We start from the raw sequence: 13,030 nt of genomic DNA, 5'->3' as shown, positions 1-13,030 counted from the left end.
GTCTGGCACCATCTGAACATCTTCCTTGTGGGCCTGGTGCTCCCTCAGCACCTCCTGCTCTGAGAAGCCTATCAAGATCTCCCACAACTAGGTCTTGATCTGACCCAAGGCTTTTCTTTTTTTATACTCAAGGTTAAGCCAGCATTAATGCGTTCAAGTCTAAGTATAGCACAGGTGGCAGAATTCATCCACTAATTTGTGTTTTCCCACAATTCTTGCACTGTCTAGCTCTGCGTAATGTGCTCCAGTACTTAAATGTTAGTTTCATTTTATCACTAGGTCTTCAGGTGTTTTCCCATGATGGGGTAAATAGCCAGTATCCGTGTTTGACATGAGAAAAATAGAGCCTCAGACTGCAACAGCAGCTTGTCTTGCAGTAACACAAAGCCTATGTGGACCCCCTCCCTCTCTCTACCTCCATTTTTCATTATCCCGTGACATTTTTCTCATTAAGTAAAACTCCACTATGAATGTTGTGTGTTAATGTTATAATCTCAAAAATATGGGCAGTAGAACCAACTGCCTCCAGAGGCAAGGGTCAAAACATTGTAGCTCCTTTTGGGGTAAAAACTAAATAACTGTATTAAAACAAACCAGGTTACTTCATTTTTTTTCTAAAGCAGGTTCAGCCTGGAGCAAGCCAATAAATATTTTAATAAGCATGTCTTTAAGGCTATGTGGTGATCTGATCTGTAGCACTGCACATGAAGCAGGTGGCTCTGGATCTTATGAGAATGGTGGACTTGTAAGAAAATGCTGCCCGTTGGAGATCAGAGCATGTGTTATGTATAATGAAGCCTGCAGTAGGAAGCTGACAGCATGAACAATAAATATGTATTACATATGCAAACAAAGATACAGTATAGCTGTACACTTTGTTATGTACATTTAATCCCTGTTAAACAGTGGAAATGCAGGTGTGGGATCCTTGCCTTCTATGCAGTATCCCCAGAGCAGTGCCTGGTGTTTGTCCAGCCATGGTCCCCTTGGCACCAGACTTATTTTTCAAATTTGTCAGCAGAAGTTTGGGCTTATTTCTTTTGCTGGAAAGAAAACAGAAAGAAAAAAGAGCGATTTAGAGATTTGCTTTTGCAGTAAGAACAAATTAGGAGTAGGTTAAGTGCAGTGAGCAGTAATTATAGTAAGGCACAGATCTCCTATCCTAATGATCCCTTAAATATAATTCCCATGTGACCTAATACAGAGCCAGGCGTGGAGTTTCTATGCTTGTTTGCTGCCCTCTCTTGGCAACATAACCAGCCTCCAGGAGAGAAAACTGAAGGTTGTCAAGAAGAGAAAAACATCCAAGTACACTCATTCAGAGAAATGGAAGGAAGAGCCTTGTGCCAAAGTAAAATACATTTGCATCTTTTTACACACTGGAAAAATAATTAATTTCTTCTAAGAAGTCAGTTCTCTCTTCTCTAAGACAAGGTTCATTGACTGAATGTGTGTGGGAGAGGGAGAACTGATTAGGGTGATGAGCCAGGTTGAGAGACAAACGTCTTTTCCTATACATTATTGTGAGCACCTATCAGGTACTTTGCCATTCTTCCTCCATAAAAGTAATTTTCTAAAGAAGAGTGTTTTTTGCTTTTCAGCCTCTAATAAAATATTTGAGCAGACTTCCAAGGCATTGCCTCAATTGCCTTGTATAAAGATTTCCATCTGTAGTACACATGTATGTGTCTTTTGCTATCAGTGTCAGAAAGGCTGAAAGAAAATGGATCCTGTGAATAACAGTAATCCTTTGCAGCAAATATGAGCTCTACTCTTCATGACGAGTCTTCTTCCAGATTTAGTTTCAAGAAGGGGAATCCATGTCATTCAGGATCCTGTTTGCAGCTAAAGAAATGCAACACATGAACCAGTTTACTATCAACTCTGTGCATGCTCACATAGCTTGCCGTCAGCTGTTGTGTTCACAGCCATGCACATACTCTAGGAGGATGCAAACAAATGGTGATCTGACTACTCAGTGACAAATACTTTTCCACATGCAAACCTTCCATGTCTGTCATGTTCACGTTCAATATCTCACCCATGCATAAGAAAACACATATTACCATTTCAGATAGTGGAGATCCTCCCATGGAGGAAACATTCCTCATCTTCTTGTTGGATAGTAGAGGTTTCAACCTTAAAAACACCTTTCTATCTACAAGAACGTGTTGACACATGCATCCTTGACGAAGGAACACAAGCGGTATCCTCCAGTCAGCTGCCTTCCCCCAGGTCGGCCTTCCTAGATGTGGTGGTTTGGTCTACGCCTTCCTTGGTGACCAGTTTGTAACCAAGGAAGTGTCCAGATTTACCCAGTATTCCCTATGATTTTTACATAAGCCAGACTATAAGAAGAAAGGAGGAAAGGCCTTCGCTCTCTTTCCTTCTGGCGGCGTGGAGGTGCAGGTTCCCTGCTGTTGAGTCTGCCGTGTTGGGGAGCGAGGCCTGGTAAGGCCTTGTCGACCTTGGGAGGCGGAGGTTGCCGGCGATCGTTCCAGCATGACTCTCCATTGTCCCAAGGAAAGTAGTAAGGTATTCTTTGCTAATTCTTTTAGTTGCTAGATATTGGGCTACTGATCAGGGTATATATATATATTTTATTTTGGTTTTGTTCCTTTTCCCTTCCCCCTTCCCTTTCCCTTGTGAAATTATATATATATATATATTTCAATTGTATGTAACTGTAACATAAGTGTAAATATATTTATATATATTGTTTTAGCTGTCTCCCTCTCATTTTTGGTGTTCTTGGTTGTTTTTCTCCCTCTTCTTCCTGAGGTTTTTTTTGAGGGGGGGGGGACTTCTTGTGGTAGGGTTTGGAGACTTGGCAGGGAGCCAGCTTAAAACCATATCACTAGAGAATCCAGAGAGACCACCACTGGCAATTACACTGCCAAAGAGGCTTTCCGCAGATCCTATTGATTTGATTTTCCAGGAAAAGAAATACATAGGATATTTTACACTGAACATTTCTGAAAAGTGAAGAAGATGGAATATTAATGTTACATAACTTTTAAGGTTTCTCAGAAGGATGTTTGAAAGTTGCCATTACATGAAGCCGTCCTGTAGTCTCATAGTAGGAGCAATATACCCACAGCATATTTCAAAGTTGTGTTTAAGATGAAAATAAGAATAAAACCCAAATAAATGTGTAATTTTCTGTCTTTGAATGATGTTTCTTTTCTTTTGCCCACTTTTATTTGGGATAACACTGCTCAGGCAGCCAGAATTGACTCTTCCCTCAAGAGATATTCAAGAACTGTCTGGATGCAATCCTGTGTCATGTGCTCTGGGACGGCCCTGCTTGAGCAGGGAGGTTGGACCACATGACCCACTGTGGTCCCTTCCAACTTGACCCATTCTGTGAGATGTGTTGGAGGGTGTAGCACTGCCTCTCCTTGCACCTGCTTCCAGCTGCACAGGTATAACTCTGGCCTCACTTTCCTCTAGTTTATCTAGGGAGGGGTTTTCATGTTAATTTCCTCTTGGCTTTCATGCACTAGTGCTTTTATTGTTTGGGACTCACATCTCATGTTCATGTTTTTACAATTCAGGCTGAGAGTACAGACATTCAGGCACGAGCCAGGAGGAGGCTCATGTACAGGCAATGTCTACAGAGGAGAGAAGAGAAAACTGGCCAGCTCTTTATGAGTCCTCTATGGGCCTGACCTCCATAGAATCCCTGGTTTTGTCCCAGTGGTGGGACTGCTGTGCAAAGAGCTCTTTCCCTTCAATCACTCATCTGTGCTTGTGCTCTCATAAGTAGACATCAGTGCTGCAAAAAAAGTGTTTGGTTTACTGCAGTTCTTTACTAGGTACACAAGTAGACCTTGAGGCAGGACTTAGCCCAAAGGGCCAGCAAAAGGGAGCCTGGGGTTTTCAGAGACTCCTGGCACTATGAACTTGATTCTGTGACATCATTCTGCTGATATCACCTGAGAGGTAATTCATACAAAGCACCTGAACTTGGGCTAGGGCTGGCAAGTGTATGCTCACCAATGCTCATCACAATTCACCTGAGCCATCAAAAGCAGACTACAAAGCTCCTACATATGAGGATTTTCATTTCTGGGTTGAAAAGAAGCAAGTCTGAATGCTACAGAGGTCTTTCTGGGGGTTGTTTCTCCACACAGCTGGAAAAGACAGAAGCCTTGAGGCTTCTCTCCCATAGATCACATAGACTAGATCTCCCTCATCCCAGCCACAAACCTCTTTGACCTGGCGAAAAGTCTTCCCCTCTGGAAGCTTGTATCTGCTTCCTTGTGAACCATCATGTCCTTTGGAATTACTCAGTCAAAAAAGTTTTTACCCACTGTCAGCTTCCTACAGGGAAAGCACATGAGATTTTTGCTCTTGTAGCCTCCTGAGTAGCACCCACAACTCTCGCACTGCCGAAGCTGTTGGCAGTGGCACTTGCAGTCCCTGGGGGGGAATCACCCCGTCCCTCTCCCTGGCTCACTCTCACACAAGATGTGATATCCGTCCTCCCCAGTGCTCCATGCCACAGACATTTATTACACAGCAGAGGGACACCAGGGCAATTGCCAGTGAGATCCTATTCCTGATGTCCCTCCTCTGAGATATCCACCACAGTGAATCTCAGATCCCTGTGGAGAGCTGGGTGCTGAGTCCTATCCATTCCTCCCCGTGACAGGGCCAGCAGCAGCACTGTGGGGTGCCTTGAAGAAGAGCAGATGGGCCCTTGCTGGGAGCAGGAGGCCATGGGCTGGGGAGGGGACCCTCTCAGGCATGGTAGTGGCTGCTCTTTGGGGAAGGAAGGCAGCAGGAGACTTCAGGCCTTTCAATTTAGTTTTGGGTGGGTTGGGATTTTGTTTGTTTGTTTGGTTGGTTGGTTTTGGTTTTGTTTGGTTTTGTTTGTTGTTGTTTTGGTTTGTGTTTTTTGGTTGTTTTTGTTTGGTTGGGTTTTTTTGTTTTGGTTTGGTTTTTGGGTTTTTTGGTGTATCTCACGCCAGCTATAGAATCCCACAAATTCATCTGATCTACTTCTCTGTCTTCATTTGAGATGCCACCAATGGGCATGCAGAAAACATGCCAGAGCTGTACTGGGCAGATAATAGTCTCTGCAGGGCTTGGGTAGTTCTGTGCTGCTGCAAATCTTCTGAGTACCATTTTGCAGTTGCCACAACCAAACTCGTCTGTTCTGGTTTTGTTCCTCCGGGACAGCGACTGTTGGTGACAATCTAGAGCTGTTTTCCCTGTAAACTGCCACCAGATGGCAAAATACCCGCCAGCATCTCTCCCACGCCTGCTCTCCAGCACCACAGGCTGGAGGTGTGGCTGAAGGAAAGGAGAAAGGGGCAGTCCAAGGCAGAGCACTCAACTGCTCCCATCAGGTATGAAACACCCCAAAACGCCCCTGCCGCTCACTGGGACTACACGCAGCCAATGGCAAGGAGGCGTGAAGGTAACCTGCCCTTACTATTGTGCTGTCTTTTGCTGTGTCTGGGCTGCACACCTGTATGGGTGTGCAACAAGGCTCAGAGAAGACAGATAAGGATGATGTGATCGTGATGCCCAGAAAGGAATCCAGGAAGCAGACACAGCTATTGTAAAGGATGTTGAACACTCAAGGAAGTACACCTCGCCTTCAAGCCTGCTCCTCACCAACCTGAAATTTTGGCATTCTGCTTCACAGGTCTCCCTGGGAAGTTCAGGTTTCTCAGTTCTCATATAATTTAAGCACTGATCTGTCAGAACTGCCTCCTGACTTCCTCAGAATGTCCAGTGTGAGGTGTATTACTGATCAATGTAATGTTATATTTACAATGAGTTTGAGTAGCCCCTGGGTGTTCTCAGGGCTATGCTGGCAGTAATCTTAAGGGATTTCAGAGTTACCATGAAATGTTTATTAATCCTAGATGTCTTGCTGAGCACCAGAACGAACAATGACTTTGGCTGATACAGAAGTGGATTTTTTATTTTGGGGGTATGTATATTAAGAGAAGAAAGTACTGCACAACTGAACAGCTTCAAAAAGGAGGGTTAAATAATTTCCCTCCATTTTGGAAAAAGAGTTGAGTCCTTCTGGCAATGCCCTTCTCAGGCTAGAAAGATCAGTAACCACTGGCCTTATGCATGGGACTAGGCTTTGCAGGTTCATTTGCTCTAAGAATGCTGACTGGGTCAAATACAACTCCTCCCCTCTTTAATAAGACAGGCAGGGGAAGGACTTGGGTTTTGTCCAAACTGGATTTAGGAATTAACACTGAACAAGACAACCAACAAGCACAAAGCCCTTCCAGACATGCCGCATTCTGTGCAAAACCTGCAGTATTTGTGGGAATATTATACAGAAGGAGGAGCTGTTGATAGCTGCTGAGCCATGTTTCCTGGGAAGGTGATCTTTGCCCTTCAATACCTGTGGGGCTTCACATGGAATTTGAACTCCTGAATTCCTTTCCCTTTTGATCTGGTGCCAAGTATCCTGTGGTTGTAGGCTTTGATTCAGCTGGGTATTGAAGCATAAAGAAATGAACAGCTCTGTTTGGTTTTTTTCTGTCTGGACATATTCTTGGGCTTGAACTTAAATACATGTCTCAAAGATATGATGCCTCTGTAACAGATAGTTAGAGTCAAACATCTGATCTTTTGGTTCTTTTATATTCTCTTCTCTTGCTCTCTCACTCCCTGTTAATCTAATATGCAATGTTGTCATAATGAAATCCAGATTCTGCTGAGCTAACATTTGGATAATCCTTTTTTAAAACATAGAGGTTTTTTCCTGTTGTTTTTAAGTCTGACATTTCCAAATAATCTATGATCCGGCCTGCTTCTTCTTCTTTTTGTGTGTGTGTGTGTGTGTGTGTATGTGTGTCCTTTAGGTGGTTGGAGGCAGTGAGATGCACACTCTCCTTAGGGCCATATGCATTACAGTGGCAGTACAGCTCCTAATGTGGAAGATGCACTTCAGATTCTGATGTTACTGGATTCCTACAGCAAGAAAACAAAATATACTAAATATCTTATGCACATCAAAATACACCACTGTTTCAGAGTGTGTTTTGCACAGAAGAAATATAGTTCTAGGGAGATGATGAGCACAGTGAGGTGTCATGGGGACATTAGTTAGGATCCTGCTTTCAGATTAATGGTAGATTAGCTTGTTTGACAGCAATTAAGGATAGTTTTGTTCTCTTCCCAAAATAAAGGCATTATCCAGTAAAAGAGAATGAACTAGGATACAAGACCTTTCTTTTGGGTAATCAGTTCTTCTGATTCTCAAAGTCTATCTGTCTGTAACAAGCCTACTTCTGGCTTTGAAAAAACATTTTGGAGTCAGACTCAATGATCCTTTTGGGTCCCTTCCAGCTAGAGATATTCTATGATTTGAAGACACTGTGGTGTTAGATCCTTTTTTGGCTGTACACCATAATTCATGCAAACAAACTGTGAAGAAATACACAGAACAACCAAATTCAAACATACACCTTGTTATGTGTTAAGCTCCTCAGCACTTCCAAAATGCTCCTTATGAAGCTCATGGTCAGTTTCAGATATTTGGGGCATTGCCACATATCCAAGGCTATTGATCCTCCTAAAACCATCTTATTTCTTCTTTCATTCAGTTAAAAATAATTACTTCACTGCATTGAGCTGCTCTTTCTTGCTAAGCTCCTTCCCTGAGAATTGTTTCAAATACTTACCTGGTTCTTTTCACTTCAGTTACCAAGTTCGTAAAGTTTTCCAGTAAACAACTAAAATCTAATTACTTCTGGCTCAGAAAGTGTCCTTGCGATGCCTATATTGAGACCCAAATGCTTTCTTATAAACATGTATCAAAAGCACTTTTAAATCCTATAATTTTTGTTAGATACAGAAGAATTATTGGCTGAGTTAATCAATATTCTGTGGCAAGTGAGAGTGAGGAGAATAGGTCTGGGAGAGGGGGTATGAACAGTGGTGACACAGTGGAGTTGGAGAAGGGTGTTTCTGACCTCCTGGTCAGGATGAAGGAGACAAAGAACATGAGAAAGTCTCTGGTGATCCACCTTGGTTCTCTTGGGGGGCTTCGACCTCCTTGCACTGGCTGCAAGGGAATAGTGGTGGGACATGAGGTGCCAGAGAGATTTCTGAAGGGTATGAGGAATAACTTTGTGAGATAGATCCTGAAGGGGCTAAGAAGGGCAGATCTTGATCTGCTGGTCAGTAATGAGGAGGAGCTGCTGGGGGACATGGTATTGGAGGGCAACCTTGCCTGTACCATGAGATAGTGATGGTAAAGATCTGGGGGAGAGCGTGGGTTACAGAGTAGCCAAGGACAGACCACAGACCTCAAGAAAGCAAACTTTGGAATTTTCTAAAGAAAAAAGAAAGTAAGGGTTTGGGAGGAAGGTGTACAATGCAAGGGATGATTTTCATCAGACTCAGCAAACAGCAGACATAACAGTTATACAACTGGTTCACGCCAGGAACTACTGGCAAACTGACAATGCACCTGTAATATAATACTTGTAACAAGTGGCAATGCACTTAGCATTATTAGTACCCTAATGAACTTCTAGTTATTTTATGGAGAAAATTATGAAACATCTGATGCTCCTTGAAACAATTTCTAGAATTACAAACCCTAAAGTTTCCAACAGAGTCTGAAAAATTCCCCATGCTTCATTTCTCTTATAATCATTTGTACCGGGCTGTCCTGTTCCCCTGATCAGATAAACCTCTGATCTATGTTCCTGCATCATAAGAACCAAAATAAGAACAAAGTTAATGGGACTAAATGTGGTTTGGTTATTTTTTTTGTACATGCTTGTTCTTTCTTCCAACTTCAGTGGTAGGCCATGATATCTTGTATTAGTAACTGTGTGAATGGAGAATTAAAAAAAAAAAGATGTAAACCAGAAATATTTTCTAAACAAGAAAATATCAAAAGAAAACAATAGCAAAAAAAGACTTTCTTCTTTCTGCTGATTACAAAGGAAAGAGATACAAGAAAATAATTTTGGATTGACTCAGGATGAGACAAACCTCTTATAATGATCTTGTGTTTAACTCGCTCAATATCTTCCTTCTATCCTTAAAGGTATGTAAGTTGTGAGCTGAGACTATTTCAAAGTGAAGACTGAAGACATTTCTTTTTTTGCCCTTTTGCAGGAAAATGTGGGGAAATACTGTTTTGTAGTTTGTCTCTTTGCCCTGAAAGTGACTGAATGTCAGCAAATCTGTTTGTGTGCCTGTTGAATTCCTTGTTGTGTTGGCCACATGACAAGATAGTAGGTTTGATGGGTTTATTATTGTTGGTTTTTTTCTAATATCTCAAACCATTTTCTGTTTTTATGGGCTATGCAACCATATACACCTATTTCTTAGGACTGAAGTGATTCCTAACAACTATTTCTTTGAGTGCAGTGCAAACAGGAAACTTTAAAACATGAGTCACTGTCAAACTACAAAAGTGAAAAGCACTGATTTGAAATACCTCCCCCTGTAGATTTTGCTTCCCCCCTGTAGATTTGACTGTTTTGAGAGCATGAATCACCATAATTCTTTGCATTCTTCATATACTACCACTGAGAAAAATACACAGTTCCCTCTGAAAATGAACTGAGATAACTATTCTGTAAACTTGACAGAGGAGCCTGCTGCTCTGGGTCAAGGCTCTGTCATGCTGCAAACGTGTGTAAAAGGGAGGAAAATTTTTAAGCATATTTTTGGAAGCTTTTCTCCTTTTCCTCCCCACTTCCAGTTGTCTGAATTGCTTGTATTGTGTTTAAGCAGCTCTAACTTCACACAAGGGTAAAAGCTCTGGGATCTCCTAAACATAGACATTTGACCTCTGTCCTCATTGTGTCCAGTAAATGTTCTCTGGATACTCCTTTAGAAATGGAAGGAATCTGTACATTTTCTTACAGATGAGAAAATGAAGCACAAAGCAAGGAAGGGCTACATCTGAAGATCCCTGAAACGACTCCAGAACCCAAGAGCATGGTTTCATATGATCCAAAGTCTGGCTTAGGACTGGGATATTGTTGAACTGTCTCCCTTTCCAAGCCCCCTCCTTCTAATACTGTGTTGCTTTCTCTCTGGAGCCAAGATCTCTGTGCCAATGCTCAGCTGATTCAGATCTGGAAATAAGTAAACTTTGATGGACAGCATGAGGACATGTACTTACTGACTTTCACAAGCATCACTGAAATTAATCTTTTCCCATCTATTTGAAAGCTTTGTTAGAAGTGAATATTTTAGCAACCTTAATTACAACCTTATGGCAGAATAATGTTCCATGACCAGTTTTCAATATCACAAATTCCAAGATGCGTTCTTACCACTGGACACAACACATCTAAATGAAGGAGGAGGCCAGTTGTTATGTTAGCATGATCACACTGCAGAGTAAGCTTACTGTAGACAGATAATTTCTCACTAAAAGCCTGTTTAACACACAAAGAATTAATATATCCAGCTCAGGATACCCATGTAGAACAAATAGAGAAAACAAATACATACTGTAGTGTGTTATGGGGCTTACCCCCATCCCTCTCCATATAACCCCATTGCACGATGTTTTTCTGTCTTACAGACTCTCCTGCAATTAGCCTTGCCCTGGAATTGTGGAGCAGAAGCACAGGTTGTGTCTGTGCTGTATTTCAGACACATTCCTGAATTCACACTCCTGTTGTGCTTCAAACTTCAGGAGGTATATCTAGGTTTAATGTAGACTTGGACATGGCAGGAAGAAGAAAGCTTGGGTCCCACATTAAGGAGGATGTGTAACCACATCTTTACTGTGGTGGATGGTTGAATAGCAATGCAACGCACACAGCCAGTCCTGCGTATCTGATCACTTACCAATTGCAGGCAAGTTGGCCTCAGGTCCTTCATAAAAGGACTTTGGCACCATCTTTGACAGCAATGATTTCATCTTAGGCACTCTGGAGCAAAAACTATGAACAAAGCCAAGTCAGGCACAGTGCCAGAGTTTCAGATTTTCTCTGGGGCTTGATCAGTAGCTACGGTACCAACAGCTGTGTGCAGTTGTGGCTGGAGAAACTGCTGGCTTATGGTGATGGAAAAATACTCTGGAACTGAAACCAAGCTCTGGAATTGCTGCCCTAAAAAATTGCTGCTCTGGAATTGCTCAGCTGCTGCCCTAAACATTTCAGAGTCCCACTTTTTTGCTAGAATCTAACACATGGGTTGAAAATATCTTGCAGCTGTGTGGTTGTGAAATATCCCTTTGACCATATAAAGACATATAAGGCCAAAAAAGGTAAAAGTCTGCAGAAGACTGTGCAATGCATTAGAAAGTATCACCTCTCTATGACCACCAGCCTGTGCCACCAGTACCCTTCTCCATCAGGGAGAAGCAATGACCATTGCTCCCTGGGGATATGGAGGTCAGGACAGGGGCTTGAAGTCACAGCCCAGCTTGTGATGCACTATGGCATTCTGAGGAGAATCCAGGAAGCCAGCCTCCTAGTCAGAGCCAGCAGCATCACCAGATCCCATTGTGAAGAGCAGAGACCATGAGTTCCCAGGTAAGGGTCTGGCTTGCTACATCCTTGTCCAAGCAGAGGCATGGCTGTAGCTGAGCAATGGCAGGAAGAACCAAATGCTGAGTTTCAGGCCCTGGGTAAGACTGCTCAGGTCCATTAAGGTTATTGGTGCCTTTTGGTCCTTGATGCTCTTGAAGCAGTGGGTTGACAACCTTGGTATTTAATTCCAAGAGAAAGCCTGGGTACTTGCACTAGAGTGTATCTCCCCTGTCCCTCTGTGAGGTGTCAGGGCCAGACGTTACAAGGAAGAGCTCTGCAAAGTTTCCCTGGGGTCAGTGGATTTCTGATGGGCATCTGGTCCATTTCAAACACAAAGCTGTGTCCTTCTGTTCTGAAATTTCATTATGCCAGTGAACGTTATCCAAGGACAGTTATGGCCACACAGGCCTCTCAGTTCAGTGGCTGGGATACTTCCTTAATAGGTTTTTCTTCCCCAAGGCATGTGTGGAACTGCTGTAGGATCACCAGATGCTGAGTTCTGTGCAGCTAGCTGGAGCCTATTCATCTGTTTATACGATCTATATACCAAATCAACCTTCCAAGAAAAAGGTTTGCACTATGAGTAACAGTCATCAGGAGATAGAATAACTCAAGGAATGCTGCACATGCTAGATAACTAAATCAAAACAAGCTCACTCCAGGTCAGGTGTTATGAAGACCTATCCAAGAGGTTTTCAGTAGTCTCTGCTGGCCAGATGCAGAACAAACAGCTCTGGGGACTGATCTACCGAACCATCTGTAGGATAGTTTCTTGAGGTCAAGGTTATTAAAGTACAGCATCAGATCAGGGGAAGAAAACCTGTGCTGCTCTTATCTTGATGGTGTTTGCACCACCTGCACCACCAGGTATATGTAAACTTTCATCCTGTGATTGAAAAAAAAATTACCTTTCAGATGTATTAATTTCCCTTTTGAGTTGTTTCTGCTCAAGATTCTTTATATATTACCCACAATGATGAACAGATTGCTGTCTTTTTGATACAAGTTTTATAGTATCCAAACCCAGTTTTGACGTGCAAGAGATAATTTGATGTTGCATGCAGAAAAGCCAAAGGCAAAGCCAGCTCTTGAACCTTGCCAAGACTACTTTGTACTACTAATCTGTTTACATCATCCAAAAATATTTTTCATTTTACAGAATTCTACAGAATTACTTGAACTACTGCTTCTTAAGGAGGAAATTATTTATAGTTAATGCAATTCACATTAAACAAAAATGTGTAGCTGTGGAAACCAAAAAATAAATTCTTAAGATAAGTGGCATTTTTCTTCTCTCCTTTAAATGTGTGCTAAGATTTAAATCTTAGTGTCGAAATTTATTCCTAATTGGTTTGGTCATTCAGAAAATACTACATCTCTGAAAACAAACAATATTTCATGATCACAGTGAGTCATCTAAATTTCTAGAGCCTTTTAAGGGGTAGTACAGTAAAAACACAGGATAGAAATAATTTTAAAAGTTGCAAGGTGAATGCATATCAAATGAGGTAAGAGTGTTAGTCCGGTATATG

The sequence above is a fragment of the Chiroxiphia lanceolata genome, chromosome Z, assembly GCF_009829145.1.
Source record: "Chiroxiphia lanceolata isolate bChiLan1 chromosome Z, bChiLan1.pri, whole genome shotgun sequence".
Classification (NCBI taxonomy): domain Eukaryota; kingdom Metazoa; phylum Chordata; class Aves; order Passeriformes; family Pipridae; genus Chiroxiphia; species Chiroxiphia lanceolata.
Note: the sequence above shows the minus strand (reverse complement) of the source record.